This window comes from Cricetulus griseus (genome assembly GCF_003668045.3).
Source record: "Cricetulus griseus strain 17A/GY chromosome 1 unlocalized genomic scaffold, alternate assembly CriGri-PICRH-1.0 chr1_1, whole genome shotgun sequence".
NCBI classification, from domain to species: Eukaryota; Metazoa; Chordata; class Mammalia; order Rodentia; family Cricetidae; genus Cricetulus; species Cricetulus griseus.
The window spans coordinates 189,951,201-189,970,596 of record NW_023276807.1 but is presented as its reverse complement, the minus strand read 5'-3'; the positions used below and the strand labels follow the sequence as shown (position 1 = coordinate 189,970,596).

The 19,396-nt window shown below is 46.0% G+C and overlaps 1 long non-coding RNA gene across 3 annotated transcripts in view; it reads right to left on the bottom strand.

The window, feature by feature from the left end:
* Positions 1-3,636: 3,636 nt before the first annotated feature.
* The window catches only part of LOC113832576, a 47,802-nt gene continuing 32,042 nt past the window's right edge, over positions 3,637-19,396 (bottom strand). The window contains exons 4-6 of one of the 3 annotated variants that reach the window (XR_004772450.1): positions 9,258-9,384; positions 8,265-8,373; positions 3,637-7,250 (exon numbers count right to left, since the gene is read on the bottom strand). This is a non-coding gene — a long non-coding RNA (uncharacterized LOC113832576). The remainder of the gene's footprint in view (positions 7,251-8,264; positions 8,374-9,257; positions 9,385-19,396) is intronic. The other 2 variants (XR_004772447.1, XR_004772449.1) reach the window with 2 other exon arrangements.

The window sequence follows — 19,396 nt, the reverse complement described above, 5'->3', positions numbered from 1 at the left end:
ATGGGAGTCCTTACCCTCTCCATGGAGCAGATGGAAGGAGGGGGGATGTGGAGGGTTTGGGAGAAAATGAGGGAGGGGAACTGGGATTGGAATGTAAAAAAATTAATTTAAAAATGATCAAAATAAATAAATAGATAGATAAAAGAGTTGTTGTGGTCATGGTGTCTCTTCACAGGAATAACAACCCTACTAAGACACCTTCCCTTAAGATGAGAAGAAGAAGAGGAAGAAGAAGAAGAAGAAGAAGAAGAAGAAGGAGGAGGAGGAGGAGGAGGAGGAGGAGGAGGAGGAGGAGGAGGAAAATAAGAAGGATTATACCTAGCATAATTCAGGGTTCTCTAGAAGAACACAACCTCTAGAATGAATGTATGTTATAAGAAGGGAATAGATTAGCTTCCATAATATGGACTTGGTAGTAGAATAGTTGCTGTAAGGAGGTATCACTATCTCTGATTTCAAGTTGTACTACAGAGCTATAATAATAAAAACAGCATGGTTGGGGAACAAAAACAGGTGCATTGGTCAATAGAAACAAATTGAAGACCCAGACAAAAATCCAAAAAACTATGGACACCTCGATTTTTGTTTATGAAATAGAAAGAAATACACAGTGGGAAAAATACAAACAAACAGAATCTTCAGCAAATAATGCTGGTCAAACTGTATGCTTGTATTTAGAAGAGTCCAAATAGACCCATAATTATCACCCTGCACAAAACTCAAATCCAAATGGATCAAAGACCTCAACATAAAAACAGACACACTGAGCCTGATAGAAGAGAAAATGGGGAATAGCCTTTAACTCATTGGCACAGGTAAAGACTTTCTGAACAGAACACTGTTAGCATAGGCACCAATCTCAACAATTAATAAATGGGACCTCATGACTGAGAAATTTCTGCACGGCAAAGGACACTGTCATTCAAAGAAAGTAGCAGCCTATAGAATGGGAAAATATTTTTACCAACTACATATCCAATAGATGGCTAATACCTAAAATATATAAAGAATTCTAGAAACTAGATATCAAGAAAACAAATAACCCAATTAAAAATATGTTACAGATTTAGTCTCAATAGAGGGAATTCAAATGGCTGAAAAACTCTTAAAACAATATTCAACATCCTTAGCCATGAGGGAAATGTAAATAAAAACTACTTTGAGATTTCATATTTTACCAGTAGAGCGGCTAAGATCAATAAATCAAGTGACAGCTCATGCTGATGAGGATTTAGAGTAAGGAGAACACTCATCCATTGCTAGGGGGACTTCAAATTTGTACAGCCACTATGGATATCAGTGTAGTGATTCTTCAGGAAGATGAAAATCCCTTTACCTCAAGAACCCAGTATACCCCTCGAGCACACACCTAAAGAATGCTTCATCCTATCACAGAGACACTTATCCAACTATGCTCATTGCTGCTCTATTCATAACAGCCAGGAAATAGAAACAACCTAGATGTCCCTCAATAGAATAATAGATAAAGAGTATGTAGTACAATTACATTATGGCATATTACCTAGCCAGTTTTGTTAAAAAAAAATCATGAAATTCCCAGGCAAATGGATGAATTAGAAAAATCCATCATGAGTGAGGTATCTCAGAACTAGAAAAGCAAATATGCTATGTATTCACTTATGTATGGATATAAGCTATAAATCAATGGTACCAAGCTACAATCTGTAGAACCACAGAGGTTATGTATAGAGTAAGGGAATAAGGTGGATAGATAGATTTCAACTGGAAAGGAAAATAACAATTACAGTCATAGATGGATTGTGGAGCTGGAACACGAGGATCAAGTGCAGAGAGGCAGGGAAGGAGATGAGGAAGTGAATACAGGGAGAACAGTAAAATTAAGGGCCATTTGAGGGATAGTATGGTAATCCAGTAGAAGCTTCCTAAAATATACTACATTTATGAAGACAATATAAATGAACTTGACCAAAAAATGGAGAGACAGAGTCCCAACTGGCTATCTTTTGTCACCAAATGAAGCTTCCAGAACCAGGATTAGGTTATATCTAACTAAGTTGTTGGCCAAAGGGGTCCCATGAAAACCCCCAAACAACCCAGGCTGTTGCCACAGCTATGGGTTTCTCTCCACAAACTAATTGCAAGGCCCCATTGCTGAAGACAACACCTACACAACTCATTTAACATGAAGAAGTCAAGCTGATGCCTACATAAAGCCTTCACCTCTACATTCCAGAATCTTTGGTACAGGAAGGTATTTTGCATGCTACCAAAACAGAAAAATAAACACTGTGCCAGCTACAAACCCTTCGATATACAATGGTGTCCTATCTGCAAGCTCTGCTAGGGCAATGGTAGTACAAATCTTGTGGGAGAAACCAACCAATATCTGATTTCACTTAAGGCTCACATCTTGAGATGGAACCCATACTGGATACTGCTTGGGTGATCAAGAACCTGAGACCAGATAACCAAGAGACCTAGGGGGAAAACCAAATAATACTATTCTAGACAAACAAGCAACAAACAAAACAATAACAACAACAACAACAACAAAACCCTAGCAATAAAATGACTCCTAATGACATTCTGCTGTACTCATAGATCAGTATCTAGCTCAGCCATCATCAGAGAAGCTTCCTTCTACAGCAGATGCAAACAAATGCAGAGATGCCAGACATTGCAGAGAGTAAAAGACCTTGGAACACTCAGCCCTAAACAGGATGTCTCCATCAAATCCATCCCCCTCTGGGTGCAGGGAACCCTGTGAAAGAGGGAGCAAAAATAGTGTAAGAGCCAAAAGGGATCGAGGACATTAAGAAAACAAGCACCTCTAAATCAACATGATCAAAGCTCATATGAACTCACAGAAACTGAAGCAGCATACACAGCACCCACACAGGTCTGCACCAGGTCCTCTATGTGTATATTATGTCTTCCAGATTACTGTTTTTAATGGGACTCCTGGGTGTGCAGAAGAGTTGGTCTCTGATTCTTGTGCCTTCTCTTGGGCTCCTTTTCTTTGTTGGTTTGTCTTGTCCAACTCTGACATGTTAGTTTTTGTTTTATATTATAGTCCTTTAGAAGTCTGTTTGGTTTCTTTTTTTCTGAACGTATTTTTTTATAGGTCCTTTGGGTATATAACATCATGTACTCCAATCCCACTCATTTCCCACTTCCTCCAAATCTGCCCTTCACCCTCTTGGGTATGCTGCTATTGCCCAGAGTCACTGTTAGACTCCCGGAAAACTCAGGCCTCCGGGGTCTCAGCCCAGGACCATGGTCACCCCAATCACCAGGCAGATTCGAAAGCTTGATGCAGACAGCACGAGGCTTTATTGTTGTTTAACGAGCTAACCCCATGTTAGCTCGAGTCTTTCACCCACCTGCCATGGCAGATGGCTAGCAAAGACAGCTCAAAGGGGCTGCATAGAGATCTTGTAGGGCAGCATAAGGGGAGTGTCTAGGGGTACGCACAGGCTCAGGATTGGTGTGCCTCCAGGCTTGGAGGGCTTGCCCTGTGTTGATTGGTCAACTGGTTGTTATGGCCCATAGGCCCTCCTAGGGTGGTTGTTATGCTCTGCGCATCATTGCTATGCATTTGTCTGTAAAGCATACTCCAGAGCCATAAAGCATAGTGCCACCAGATAACTTCTGATTGGTTCCTTGCCACGAGGCAGGCACCTAACCTCTAGTGACCAAGGTGAGGTCAGAAAAGCACGTGTTACTGTCATGGCTGCTGAAATGGGGAGCTGGTCCCGTCATTATGAAGATCCTGCAACTCTGATTCCACAGGACCAGTCACTTCACACTCTAGCAGGTCATAGATAGGGGAGATGTTGGAGCGGGCCTACTCAAAGCCCTGGATGTGAGTCTGGGTAGTAGCTGAGTTGGTCAGTCCGTTCCTTTGGGACCCTCCCCTCAGATGAGGGGCAGAGGCAGCTCTCCTGCATCTGCGGTGATGGTGGGGATAGCTCTTCAACTATAGCAGTGTTGTGCCCAAATTCTGAAACCCCTAAATCATCCATTTCAATGCAAAAGCAAAGAGTCTTTTATTATTGTTTAATGAAGCTTGGGGCCTTCATCCGTTCATCATGGCTGGTGACTGGAGAAGGACCCCCAAGAAACCACGAGGCATGGGAGGGGCAGTGTTATGAAACAGTCTCAGGATTGGTGTGCTTCCAGGCTTTGGGCAACCTGTCCTGTATCGATTGGTCAACTGGTTGCTATGCCCTATAGGCCCTCCCAGGGTAGTTGCTATGCTCTGCACATCACTGTTGTACACTTACATGTAAAGCACACCCAGAGCTGTAAAGCACCGCCCTGCCAGTTAACTTCTGATTGGTTCCTTACCACAAGGGTATCTGACCTCCTAGTGAGTAGGACAGGAGGGGTAAGGTCAGGAGAGCACATGTTAGCCTGTCATGGCTGCTAACAGGGGGCTGGTCCCCTCAGCAGCAAGGTGTGTGGGGGGGCGAATGGGGGGCAGGGGGCAGGACCAGATCTCAGAGGGCCATTGAGGGGCAGGGGCCAGCTCAGCACAACCCTTAGTTTTCAACATGCCTGGTTTGCATGGTCCCTGGTGGTAACATGGGCCATGAACATCAACACAGACCCCAGCTGCAGCTAGACCACAGCCCTTGGCAGCAGGTTGAGCCTGGATATTACCATAGTCCTAGGAGGCATCACAGGCCACTCAGATCAGTATGACCCCAGTAGCAGCATGGCTCTCAGACACTAACATGGTCTCAGGTGTCAGTACAGATCCTGGGCACCTGTATGGCCTTTGGTAGTAATAGGAGTCATGGACATCAACACACACCCTGGCTGCTGTAGTGCTACAGACCCAGACATGACCCTTGGCAGCAGCCCAGGCCCTGACGTCAGCATGACCCTGGGTTGCAGCAAACACCACCCAGATCTGCATGACCTTGGCAGTTGTATGGCCCTCAGACACCAACATGGTATGAGGTGGCAGTCCAGACCCAGGCATCTGTGTGGCCTTTGGTGGCAACATGGGCCATGCCCATCCACACAGGCCCTGGCTGCAATAGGATCATGAACCCAGATATTGGTCCTTGGCAGCAGCCTGCACTGGAAAGTCACCATGGCCCCAAGTGGCAGTGCAGGTCACTCAGATGAACATGGCACAGTAGTAGCATGGCTCTTGAACACCAACATGGCCCCAGGTAGCGGGCAGACCCTGGACATCTGCATGGTCATCAATGGTAACAGAAGTTATGAGCCACAGCCATCCACACAGATCTAGCTGTGATAGGGCCACTGACCCAGCCTCGGCCCAGACATCACCGTGGCCCTGGGTAGCAGCACAGGCCCCTCAGATCAGCCTCTTCCTCACTGCTTTCACTTCTTCAGATCTGGCTGTCTCCACAGCATGTGAACCACTCCACTTCTCTTTCTCTCTCTTCTTCACTGTATAGTTGTTCATTGTAATGGTGCCTGCCTGCCCATTGCCTCAAGGCCTGTGGGTTTTCAGTCAGCCTGGAGCTAGAGGCACCAGGTGAGCTTGTGGGTGTCTTCTGATCAATTCAAGTCATGAACTGTTCAGGAGCAATCAGATCACTCACCTGGGAGTTTTGTCCGGACCAGACCTTATATGTAAGTCCATTCCATCTTGCCAGGAGTTCAGAGAGTTCAAATCACTCCTATTGTCCTTCAGATATTAGCTTAATAGCTGCTGGATGCCCTGGCCTCCGTGGTGAATGGCTCCTATCTAAATAACAATAGACTTGGGGACAGTGGGGTTTATTCTCACCCTGAGGCCAGGAGATACATGCAGCTATGAAGTTCCTGAAGGCCAAGTAGTACATGCAGCTATTAGCGTCTTTAGGATTAAGGGAAGTAATTGTTATTTGCCCTTTATACATGATAATAAAAGTCTTCTGCCATTGTCCCCACCTTTGGTTGATTACTTAAGATGGTGTATGAGTAAACTGAAGCACATTCAGTATGGACTGAATCTGCCCTCTTCACACTATCATATGTCTCCATCTTTCCTTTAACATCTATAGCTAGACTTTCCCTCATCCACACTCCACCACTCAGGAATGGACCTGGAGCTGATCATCTGGTCCCAACTGCAGCCTCACAAACACCAGTCTGTGACAGAGTCTGCCCCCAACTGACAAACAGTAAAACATACTGGTTTTTTTAAACTAGCAATGGGTCTGTGGCTTCTCTGCCTCAAGCTCTAAATCAAGGGTGAACCTGTCCCAGTTTTCAGAGTCACAGTCTCCACAAAGCTATGTGTGATTGAAAGACCCCCCCATAGGGTGAGACCCTGAGGTGACCATCTGGGAGTGGTGACCCCAGTCACCAGGAGGAGGAGAGAACTTGATGCAAACAGCGAGAGGCTTTATTATTCAGCAACCGACGCGCACCACGAGTGGGGCCCAGCATGTAACTTACACAGGGTCAGAGGAGCTGGACCCAGAGCTGTGGTCTAAGGGCTTCTTAAAGGCAAAAACTGCAAACAGATGGGGTCTGGGGTGAGTGAGGGTAACAGTTCTGATTGGCTCGTTCCAGGTGGCCAACCGCAATCTCTGAGCGCAATCTCCAGGCTCATGGATCCTTCAGGGTAGTTACATCTCTATCTCTGGGAACCACTTGTTAGGGTGGAATTCTTCAACCTTAATGGCTCTTTCCATTAAAGCCATAAATTCAGGTTCTCACGTATGTGCAGAGAAAACATCTTAGGCTGGGGTCCTTCAGGATCTCATTTCGTAGCGGGCAAATGAGATACCACCCAGCCAAAAGAGAAGCTTTTAAAAAGGGCAGACCATAAGGTTGGAGGCCTTAAATTACAGAGTTCCCATAGTTACTTAAGGTCATACAAAGTACAGAGTTAGTTAGTAACTATACATTTTAAGGGAGATACATTTGACTGAGATAAGACAGGGCATGGGCTTACAGGGTTACAGAGTCACTGGGTCTGTCAGTTATCCCCAGGGCTGGGGGATCTTTATGACCAGCAATTAGCAAAGAAATGTTGACAAGAGTGGTAGACAGTTATCTCTCCTTCTCTGAGAGCAGGGGATCAGGAGCCATTCATGGCACTCCTGACTTAAGGCATTAAATTTTCCTTTATCATTAGAGGTTCCCTAAGTTTTTAAACTTTTATTAATTTGAATTTTTGGTCCTTTATTGATGTAGCTGTTGTCTTTTAGTTGGGCAAAGCCATTGCCCTCTTGAACAGAACAACTGTGATCATGCACAGAAGACTTCCATGAAATACAGCCCATTAACTTTCCCTGCAGAGGGAAGAAAACACTGTTGGGGATCATGGACTTTCATGAGATTCTCATCAAGCCCCCACCCCCACCCCATGGTTTTATAAGAAGTGAACAGTCAATAGTGATGGGGATGGGAACTCTGGTACCTTCACTTTCAGTAGTGTAGCTGTGCTTATAAGTTGTCTAGATGACTTCCCAGTGGTACCAGGCTTTGAGTCACCCAGGTATTTATGGGTTTACCAAGATAGAGCTGGACAGAGTTCTTTACTCAGCTGGTACCCACTCTATCTGGGGTAACAAAGCATTTTTTTACACCTCCCCAGGGAAACCACGAAACACCATCCCTCCAGTATATTTCCTGGGCACTTGTCCTTTGCACGATACTGAGCTTGAAGGGATCAGCTCCCCATTTCAGCAGCCATAACAGCCGAACATGTGCATGTTTGACCTTGCCTTGGTCACTAAGAGGTCAGATGCCTACCTCGTGGCAAGGAACCAATTAGAAGTTAGCTGGTGGTGCTATGCTTTACGGCTCTGGGTGTGCTTTACGGACAAGTGCACAGCAATGATGTGCGGAGCATAGCAACCACCCTGGGAGGGCCTATGGGCCATAACAACCAGTTGGCCAATCAACACAGGGCAAGCCCTCCAAGCCTGGAGGCACACCAATCCTGAGCCTGTGTGTACCCCTAGACACTCCCCTTATGCTGCCCTATAAAATCTCTATGCAGTCACTTCGAGCTGTCTTTTCTAGCCATCCGCCATGGCAGGTGGATTAAAGACCTGAGCTAACATGGGGTTAGCTTGTTAAACAACTATAATAAAGCCTCGTGCAGTTTGCATCGAGCTTTCGAATCTGCCTGGTGATTGGGGTGACCTCGGTCCTGGGCTGAGATCCTGGAGGCCTGAGCTTCTGGGGGTCTTACAAGCTGAGCAACTGGGACTGAGAGGACAGGAAGGGCTCCACTACCAGAAGAGAAACCTCTCCATCTCTCATGGAAGGAAGCTTTCCCACAGACCTCCTTCACTTACAATCTGCATCTCCTGGGCCTCCTTCCTTTCCCACTTATCTGCATGTCAAATCCTCTTCCCATCAGGCCATCCATCTGTCCCCTGGGAACTTCTCTGAATCTCCCACAGCCTATAGTAGAATGGATGTCATAGAGCAGAAGCTGAATAAATATTTATGGAATGACCGACAGAATATAATTACTCCCAGCAAAGCATATTTCCTTTATTTAGATTTATGTGAGTGTGATGTCTGAAATCATGTATGGGAACTTTTGTCAGGCAATAGTGACAGAAAATACAACCCAAATCATATCAGTGAAGGAAAGAGAATGTATTGTCTCCCATAACTAGGACATTTATAAGCACAGCCTCTGTTGGACCCAGGGGCTCAAATAACACAAAAATTGGTTTCTTTCTCTTGTCCTCAACCTACCCTTCTTGGCATCAAATTCAGATTCTATTCTCATGAAACCAAGATGGCACCAACAGTATCGAACTTTCACAGATCCCAAACCTGATATAGAGTAGAAGAAATGGAAGAAAAAGAGGTAGAGGAGGAGACCAAGGAAGACTATCTAGACTGGCTAATTAGTCTCAGTGCTTGGCTGGCTCATGGGGACATTCTGAGTTGGGGGATGAGTATTCTGACTGTCCAGACTGGGTCATGTGACTCTGTTGAGGGGAGGCTGGATCCCCAAACATAATCAGTGTACTCTCTCTAGAAGAAGAAAGGCTGGGTTAGGGAGACAGGAGTGCATCCCATTGCAACCCTGGCCTGGAACTCCAAGCATTCCCTTCAAGATATATATATATATATAATATAAATATAAAATATATAAATATAAAATATAAAATATAAATATAAAAATATAAATATATAAATATATAAATATCTTTGGTTTCTCCCTGAGCTTGGACAGCAGATCTGCACCAAAGTCTACAAAGGACAATACCCCTGTCACAATACAAATCATGTGTGGCCCACAAATTTGAATCTACCTCTACCCTACCTACCTCAGCTGCTTATGGTAGATGAGTTGGCTGGTGTACAGCTGGTGTGGCAAGCAAAGGCCAGAATGCATTTCTCCTGTGCAGACTGAGATGGTGTGGGCAGGACTTCCCTTGCCTTCCATTCACCCCACTGTAAATTATAGAACAGCAAAAAAAAGACAGCTTTAACATGCATTGCTGACCCAAAGTGAATGGTCCCCTGTGGCTCACTTCCTTTTCTGTAAAATGGGAATGAGAATCTCAGGTTAGCAGAGATGCTGCAAGGATGGAACAAGTCACAGCAGACAATATTCTGGGATTAGTAGGGGCTTGGAAATTCTTCCAAACAGGTTCCAAATAAGATGGCCTCAGGGCATCTATTACTCATCTGGGAGCAGGAGTAAAATGTGCTTTGTTCTCTCCTAACTTGTTTTTCAAATGCCAGCAACCCATTCCCTGCTTCAGCAAGGCAGAGCAGCTTGTCAGGATGCCTAATTTAAGAAATCCCTCTTAATATTACCCTAATGTAAAACGATACTTTTTCAGAAGAGTTATTGTGTGCCATGCTCAGATAGCATGAAGTACAAAAGAGACATGCATATGCAAATTAACCTTCTAAAAAGTGCACTCCAAAGACACTTTCTGAATAATGAATGTAAAGAGTGGCAAGATTATTGGTCACCCAAGCACCAAAACCTGCTTCGGAAACATCAAACATTTGTTTTCTATGTTGTTGACATTACATGAAGGGAGAGGTCATGGGGTGACATGTAAAGAGATTTTACTATTTGAAACTATTACAAGAACAGTCTCCCTCCAGCGCAGGTACATCTAGACCGGCTTAAATGTCACTAACAGTCTCAAATTTATTACAGTGGATTTGCAGGAAAAAAGGGACATAAAGGGTCTTTTTCATTAAAAATGCTCTTTGATTTTCACTTGTACCTTTGGCAGTGGAATCAGCAAGGGAGCAATTGCAGGGAATGCTGTTCTGCTGGTAGAGGGGACTCACCAGGAAGGCCCATGGGGCAGTATACACATGAAAGAGCTCCACCTCAAAGAGAAAGCTCAAACCAGCTGGCTGAGCACACTTGTAGTCACTTGGTTGATTTCTAGAAGGAAATATGGGAGTACTCACTCACCCCCATGTGGAACCCATCTTAAAACCCACTGTTGGCTGCATGTTGAGATTGCAGCCTCTACTCTGCTTACCCATCTCATAAACACTGATATTGTTGGGGCCAGGCCTGGGGCTGGGGCTGGGGCTAGGGCTAGAATTACAGTCAGAGTGAGGCAGGGCTTCAAGGAACTCAAAGGCTACGGGCACCTGGGAGACCACGGAGATGAGGCTCTTAAGTATAGAGATGAGCAAAGGACCGAGGAAACCCACCCCAGCCTTTGTGCTTAGGTCACTCCCAGTCAGTGACGATGTAGCAGTATGTACCCAGGGAGCCCCGGAGCATCCTGGGAGGCCTCCAAGGACCTGATTTGACATGAGAACTCTTCCATGAATGGGAATCTATAGAGTTTCCACCCAACTTTCCTTCTCCTCTTGTGGGTTGGGAATCTCATTGTGGCCTTTCACCCTTCCAGGCTGCCCCCATCTGTCTGCCCACTTTTTCTCACAGCTGTTTCCCACCCCCCCAAAAAAGGATCCCCTCACTTTCCCCCCTTCTCAGACCATTGGTAAGACCAAAGGAACTGGTCTTACCAATAGTCCACAGTCAAGATCCCTAATGAAAAAACTAGAGAAGAAAACACACGTGGAGCAAAGCTTGCTCTGTGCCAGGCACTGTTGAGTGCTTGGCATGGACCCGACTGTGTAGACATCAACACTCGCTAAGGAGCTACCTCTTTCAGTTCTGTGGGAGCAGAGAAGACACAAGAGGTACCAAGAGGAAGTAATGGTTGAACAGGTAAGTGGAAGAAGGAAGATCTGATCCTGTCTCCTGGATCTAGGGCCTGTGAGCTTAGTTAGTCCATGGGGCAGGAGGCCTTCACAGTCATTGCAACCTTGAGGAAACAGGATACAATGGCATGGACAACTTGGAAGGAAGAACAGTGAAGACACAAAACCTGAGGCCAGCAGAAAACAGATTCCCAGATACCTAGGCAGGGTGGCAAAGGTAGTGCTTGTGCCTGGGGCCAAGGGAAGAACTGATGTGATGATCTGCATTGAGTGTTAACCTGACAGGATCTAGGATCAGCTTGCAGACAAATGGTGGCTATGCCTGTGCGGCATTACCTCCATGAGGTTAATTAAAGAAAAATTACTTCAGTTGCAGGCAGCAGCATTCCATGGCCTGGGTTCCTGGACTGGGTTAAAAGGAGATCTTGTGATCTGAGCCCCTTTCCTTTCCTCTGGCTTCCTGACTGCAGATGCAATGTGACTGGCAGTCTTAGACTGCTGCCATGAAGACACTCCTCACACCCCCAATCTACCCCTACCCTCACCCCCACCCCTGCCCATGATAGACTGAACCTTGAACCTAAGCACCAAAACAAACCTTGCCTTCTTTAAGTGGCTTTTGTCAGGAAATTTTGCCATGGAGGAAAAAACAGTCTTAGGATTTTTGTTGCTGTGAAGAGACACCATGACCACAGCAATTCTTATAAAGCAAAACATTTACTTGGAGTGGCTTACAGTTTCAGAGGTTCAGTCCATTATCATCATGGTGGGAGCATGGTGGCCTGCAATTAGATGTGGTGCTGGAGGAGCCTGTTGTCTTGCAGGCAATAGGAAATCAACTGAGACACTGGGCAGTATCCTGAGCATAGGAAACCTCAAAGCTTGCCCCTCAATGATACCCTTCCTCCAACAAATCCATACCCACTCCAACTAAGCCACACCTCTTAATAGTGCCACTCCCTATGAGACATGGGATTATGGGAGCCAATAACATTCAAACTACCACAACAAGTAATTAATAAAGCTGTCCAAAGTTACACATCAAGAGCCAGGAAATGCTGGGACCTGATTCACGACAAACTCCCTTGGAGACCTGGCTCTCAGCTAGACCGTGTCATGCATGCTGCCATGTTTTCTTCTCCTACTAGCAATACCTCAGTTTACTTCAGGGAACTTTCACCTCCCATGCTGTAACCCTTACGTTTGGAGTATGTTTAACTTCTGATAAGACAGACCTGGCATTAAATTCTTCTTGGAGGGACAATTGGTACAGGAATGGCTTTGTCACCAGATGGAGGCAAAGAGATGTAGTGGAACTCTGAACTGACTTTGGAATAGACCCCTTCTTTCCTGTTGAACTTGAACCTGCCATCGAACATACCCAGAGCCATGAGCAGTCTATCAACTGATCCAAGAAGGAAGCCAGTACAGACCTGAGAGATGGCAATGTTGCTTGAGCTCCTACATGGAACTGAGCCTGAAGTCAGCTTGCTTGTGGAGTAACTGGTAGCTCTGGGCAGTGAAATTTTGTTTTAGACTACACTCAGGTTGGAATATACAGTGGAAATGCCTTTGACTGTCCAAGTATGCTCTCCCACCCTTTATCTCTGTCCCCTAACTTTCCTGACAGACTTCATCCTGGCAACAAAGGTCCCAGAATTCCCTATAGATGGCCAGAGTCAGGACATGGTCAGAGCCTCAGTAGACTGCTGGCCATCTCCCAGCAACTGCTAACCATGGACAATCTGCTAAAGGGACTCAGACTGACCACTAATTCCAGAGGTTCCTGCAGTGACAAGTAGCAGGGCTCCCCTGTCCAGGACTCTGCTCTCCTTAGCAGTCCCTCTTGGTAGTGGATAAAAGGAAGGCCGACCTAGGCTAAAGGGCCAGGTAGTGTGGAGCATCTGCACTGAGGAGAGTCACAGACCACATGCCAGACACTGATCTGAGCCCTTATCCTCACTAACATCCCATGACACTGGGCCACTAGTTGAAGGGACCAGCTTCCCTTTTGGCAGCCATAACAGCCGAACACGTGCTTCTGTGACCTTGTCCTAGACACTAGAAAGTCAAATGCCTGCCTCGTGACAAGGAACCAATCATAAGTTAGCTGGTGGTGCTATGCTTTGCGACCCTGGGTGTGCTTTATGGACAAGCACACAGCAATGACACACAAAGCATAGCAACCACCCTGGGAGGGCCTATGGGCCATAACAACCAGTTGACCAATCAACCCAAGGCAAGCCCTCCAAGCCTGGAGGCACACCAATCGTGAGCCTGTGCATACCCCTAGACACTCCCCTTACACTGTCCTATAAGATCTCTTGGGAGCCCTAGGAGCTGTCTTTTGCTAGCTATCCGCCATGGCGGGTGGGTGAAAGACCCGAGCTAACATGGGGTTAGCTCGTTAAATTACAATAAAGCCTCATGCAGTTTGCAGCAAGCTCTCGAATCTGCCTGGTGATTGGGGTGACCGCAGTCATGGTCTGGGACCCCGGATACCTGAGTTTTCCGGGGGTCTAACACTAGTACCCTTACTTTGCCAATGAGGAAATGATACTTATAAAGAGGGGAAATGTGTGGACATTTCCCGTCCTTTTCCCCATTGATTAAAACCCTGTTTGGGTAGCACTGACATTTTTATCATCTTAAAACAAAACAAAACAAAACAAAAAGCCAGTATGGGCTGGGAAGGTGTTTCCGTAGGTAAGATGCTTGCTGTGTAAGTATGAAGACCAGAGTTAGACTCTCCACAGGGTGGTAGCAGGTGCATGCACCTGTAATCTCAGTGCTCCTGTGAGGAGATGAGAAGTGGAGACAGTAGAATCCTTCCCCGGAAGTTCTTGGGCCAGGTAGCTTTGTGTATGCATCAGAAAAGGAAAACAAAGCCAACCTGTCTCAAACACCTAAAGCAAAGACTGACACCTGAAGAAGTCCTCTGACCTCCACATATGCCTGGTGATTTGTACATACCAATATCCACACCCATTAATGCACATACACATAATGACTTTTTAAAAATGCATCATATAAACTTTCAAACACTGTCAAGAGTCCAGACAGAAACAAATGTCTCTCGCATCCTGTTCTCCACCTCCAATACTTTCTGAGTCTTTACTAGGTGCAAGACCTCTGCTAAACTTTTTAAATTCTTCATCTAGTCCTCAAAATGTGGATAGTATCATTATTATTAACCCCTCTTAATAATATCCAATGAGACAGAATTAGTGAAGAAAGCATCTAGATGCTGCCTCGAGTACCCTTTCCAAAGCCCATGCCCTCAGCCATACCTGAGGATTCTGTTTGTAAAAGGTACTCTTAAAGCCTGGTGTGGTGGTGCACACTTTCAATCCCAACACCCAGGAGGTTAAGGCAGGAAGACTGTGAATTTGAGGCTAGCCTGAGATAAATAGAAAGACCCTGTCAGAAGAAAGAAAAAAGGAGAAGAAGAAAATCAAGAAGGGGGAGGAGAAAGAAGAGGAGGAGGAAGAAAAAGGAGAGAGAAAAAACAAAAGAACAACCAAAAAAGCCTACCTAAGCATAACTGGAGACAATATTTGGGAGTATTAGCAGATATAGCTTAGTGGGAGAATGTTTGACTAGCATGTGCAAGGCCCTCAGTTCTACAGGAAGGGAGGGAGGGAGGGAGACAAAAGGGAAGGAGAGGGAGTATCACTTGGCTTTTCTGAGGTTATTTCTGAAATAAATGCAGCACTTCTCACCTGCTCCAAAAGATTGTGACTCTCCACCATCCCTTGGTCTTTGTCCCAGGCCCTTCCTCAGCCAGCTGCACACACCACAGCTCAGGGAAAGGGAGAATGATGGTCTGCAGTGCTAGCCAAGGACTTGCTTTAAGGCTGCCAGAGCCTTTACTGTACCCACCTCTCCTCCAGCAGCAAAGGATGGGGAGGCTGTGGGAGACTGGAATAGGGCAGCTAATGAACATCCTCCACGACACCACATGCAATTGCATCCATGTGATGGAGAAGTCAGGAGTTGAAATTAGCTTATAGCAGGTAGGACAGAGGAGGAGTCCTGGGCACTATGGAACTCAGTAAGAGGGAGATGAAATATGGAATTATGGCTGAGACCATGTCTCACCAGTAAGGGACCCAGTTGCTGGAGAATTCTCTGATTGCTGCTGCCTAGATAACCCCTGACAATAGTCACAGAAATCCAAGCTGCAAAGATGATGGCTCAGCAAGTAAAGGTGATTGCCACCCTGAGTCTGATGACCTGAGTCATTCCAAGAGCCATGTGGTGGAAAGAGAGAACTAACTCCCACCATTTGTTCTCTGACCTTTATATGTATACTGCATGTGCACACACATACACATACACATACACACGTGGCAAATACATAAAAATGTAGTAGAAATATAGGCTATCTGTTGCAAGCCAATGTGAGCCAGTCCAACACACAAGTCAGGAAAGAACAATGTTCTTCAATTCTTCAGATTTCCGGAGAGCCAGATGTAGATGACCCATTCCAATAACAGAGCTCTCCGGGAAGCAAGGGAGCTCTCCAGGAAGCCAGGGAGCTCTAGATGCAGCCCCAACAGCATAGGCCTGGTGGAGACCAAGGTGTCTAGGCCCTCACAACCCCACTCTGCATGCACAACTTCTGGAGCATCCTTGTTGCAGAGTCTTATGCCAGGACGTCCCAGATACTAGGTGGCTTCCCCAAAAAGCAACACTGCATCTGGAGGTCCTCAGCTCAGACCATTCTCCAGATAATGCCTGGAATTGCCAAGCTGGTCTGCCAGGGACACAGCCTAAGGGCTGATAATCTGAAACCAAGATTGCTTGTGGAGTCCCTTTCCACAGAACATGATGTAGGCATGACAGTCCCTTGGGACTACACGCCCAGCTGCTATACTGAGGCTCCTTCATCTCACCTGTCTGAGAAAAGCTATGGGGCCATCAAGGGATTGACTGGCTTGGGATTGCTGTGTTTTCACCGAGTCAGTGGAATGCCCGTTGCTGCTGGAGAGACTGTGCCCTAACCTCAGGGTGGATAGAAGTGCACCATCCAGTAAAGAACAAGCTCTCCCCACCCCATATTGTCCCTGCCACCTACTAGGCAGTCCTTCCCCTCTGCCTTCCTCCCACTCAGTCTCGCATCACACTCCTGTTCACTTCCAGAGATAAATTCAAAGCACAGCAGGAAAATCATGATCTTAGTTTGGGTCAAATACTTACACCTGCCATACACCAGATGGAGAATTTCAAACAATTAATGAATAAATCAACTTGTGAGTGTGGGCATCCAAGCACATACATGCCACCACACACATGTTGTCTTAGGATGTCTATTGCTGTGAAGAGACACAATGACCATGGTAACTCTCATAAAGGAAAAACATTTCATTGAGGTGGTTTACATTTTTAGAGGTTTAGTCCATTATCATCCTGGGATGACATGATGCCAGGCAGACTTGGTGCTAGAGAAGTAGCCGAGTGTCCTACATCTTGGCTTGCAGGCAATAGGAAGTGGTCTAAGATACTGTGCGTGTCTTGAGCATATATGAGATCTCAAAGCCTGCCTCTACAAGAGCAAACCTACTCCAACAAGGCCACACCTCCTAATAGTGCCACTCCTTTGGGGGGCCATTTTCTTTCAAATCACTACACATATGCAGGTCAGAAAACAACATGAGGGAGTTGGATTTCCCCTTCCATCATGGGGACGTCACTAATCAGAGCCAGAAACTAAGGTTCAGAAAGGCCGAGGAACTCCTCCAAAGTTCCATGGCTGGGCTAACCCAATCCACTCTTCCTCAAGCTCCTGTGCTGTCAGTGTCCAATGAAACAGAAAGGCAGAGTGGCCGCATGAAAATCCTACTCTCAAGGGCAGCCCAAGCCCTGGAGGCAGTGAGCTTCCGATTAATGCAGGTCAGATTCAGGGAGTTGGGGGAGCAGAAGGCCATTGGCCCAAGCCAGACTTTCCAGAATCATATTTTTTGACAAAAGTAACTGAGGAGCCAATCGAAGCTCCATCCCAACTAGAGGGCTTCTCTTCCTAATTCGTCTCCTGCACTCACCTTGCTCAGCTTTCCAGCCTTTCCTAAAACAGGGACAGGCAATGGGATGGTCCTGGCCTCCAGACTCTGTGTTGGGGCAAACTTCCTGGCCTTGTTCTTCCATCACTCACTTCTTTGCTGATTCCCTTGTTCTTTTTTCCACCTTGAACTTAAATCCTGGTTCAAGCAGCCATCAGGATGCCTCCCTGCATGCCCCATGCTCAGCACACTGGTAGCAGAGGCCAGGCCTTCTTGCTTTTGCTGAAGCAACCTTTTCTTTTCAGGCCAGTCATTGGGAGGTCAGGTTCCCAACAGCCCTTCTCCTCTCTTCAAATCTTTCCCACTTGGGGATCTTTGTGGTTTGGCATGAAGCATGTCTGACCTTTCAGGTAATATAGCTACTCCAATTCTACTCAAGTTTTAAGAGAGGAGAAATGCCTCCAGAGATATTTCTCAACATAAAAAACCATTTTTTTCTCTCTGTATGAGTGTTGTGAGGTCCTCGTGGCCTAGATAGAGCTGCCCTTACCCATGAGGCGGCATAGTGCACTGGCAACTTGACAGATCTGATTCAAAACCAGGCTGTTGCTCTCCAGCTGTGTGACCTTGACCTTGAAAGAAAAGGGGCTCCTTTGTGCTGTTATTTCTTCCTCGATACAATAAGGTCAATTAAGGCTGCTCTACAGGGTTATGTGGGCTCTGTAGACAATGGCTGGCACACAGTGAGTGTCCAGAAGAGTGTTCTTGGCACATTCTTATTCTTAGTAAGGTGGGTTTACATTGAGGAGAGTGCCTTGGGCTCACAGGTTATCTTCTCTGCCACAAACTGCTCATTGAAGAGTCCCTGTCAAGTAAAGTATAGATGGTAGCAAGTCTGTACAGAATAAACAGTAGCAAGTTTGTGCAGAATAAATGGTAGCAAGTTTGTACAGAAACATTCATTCAGGATTATATAATGGATGGCTTACAGAATCTTCAGTGGCTTAAGGAAAACAGTTTCAGCTTGAGTTTTCTAGAATGGCAAATTGGCCCATCCAAAAGCCTGCTGTCTCTTCTAGGACATGAAAGCTCTGCCTTTGATCTAGAAACTTCCATCCAAATGTTGGCCCCATACCCATGCAACCACCACCATCATCAGACAGCCACCATGGACAGACTTGCTAACAGTGTGTAGCTCCAGAATGAATGTCCTGTAGGTAGATGGGTAGGGTAAGCCCTTCTCTCCATGCATAGCTCTATGATCACCACGGTCAGCAGAAGATGATAAAAGATGATCTCTATCTCACTCCTACCTCTTGAGTCCATGTCCAGTTGGTTTAGGAACTTGTACAGAAGCCAAAATAACAGAGAGTCTAGGAAATCCCAGCTTCTATGGTGCAGAAGCCATGTCTCCTAAGGGCAGAACGTATACTGAGCACTTCATCTCTGTGTCATAGCAGATTCCTTGTATTATTACACTTTTCCTGGTGTCAGGACAGCATAGTCTAGGGCACAGGGACTCACCTTCAAGTACTATCTGCCGGGTATTTGATCATCCTCAAGATGGCCTTCCTGCATGTTTCTTGGGTGGGGATTACATTATGACCAAAGGTAGAGTATGTATACTTGTTATTCTTTTGTTGCTGTGTCAGAATGCATGGTAGGGCCAACTTAAAAGAGAAATATTTATTTGGGCTCCCACTGTCAGAGGGATCCATCCATCAGTGCAGGGAGTGCATTGCAGAGCAGCTCAGTTAATATATGGTGGCCACAGAGCAGAGAAGGGGGGTGATGTTTAGAAAGTAGGGCAGGCAGAGTTGGGGGTGTTAACATGGCACCAATACTGAGAACAACAAGGTCTAGGGTGTGTTGGGGTAGGGGCTGAAATGGCATGGAGGGAAAGCCCAGCAGCAGTGAAGATATCACCCTTGACTCATCATAGTAGGGTACTAGGTGGCCATCTGTAGGTCACCAAGCTGATCAAAGGAGAAGAAGCACAGAGGGAAATGTCATGTCAGTGCTTTGCTGGCTTCTCCTTTTATTCTGCCCAGACTCCCAGGGCTATTAACAACCATACAGCTTCTACTGCCTGCTCCAATGGCTATCCTATAGATTTATATTTTCCTGATACACAGACTCAAGGCTAAGGCTGCTCCTACATAAAAATAGTTGCCACTGTCATCACGTTCAGGACCCATCTTCCCCTCAATTTAGCCACTCTGGAAATAGCTTTACTGACATACCTAGAGATA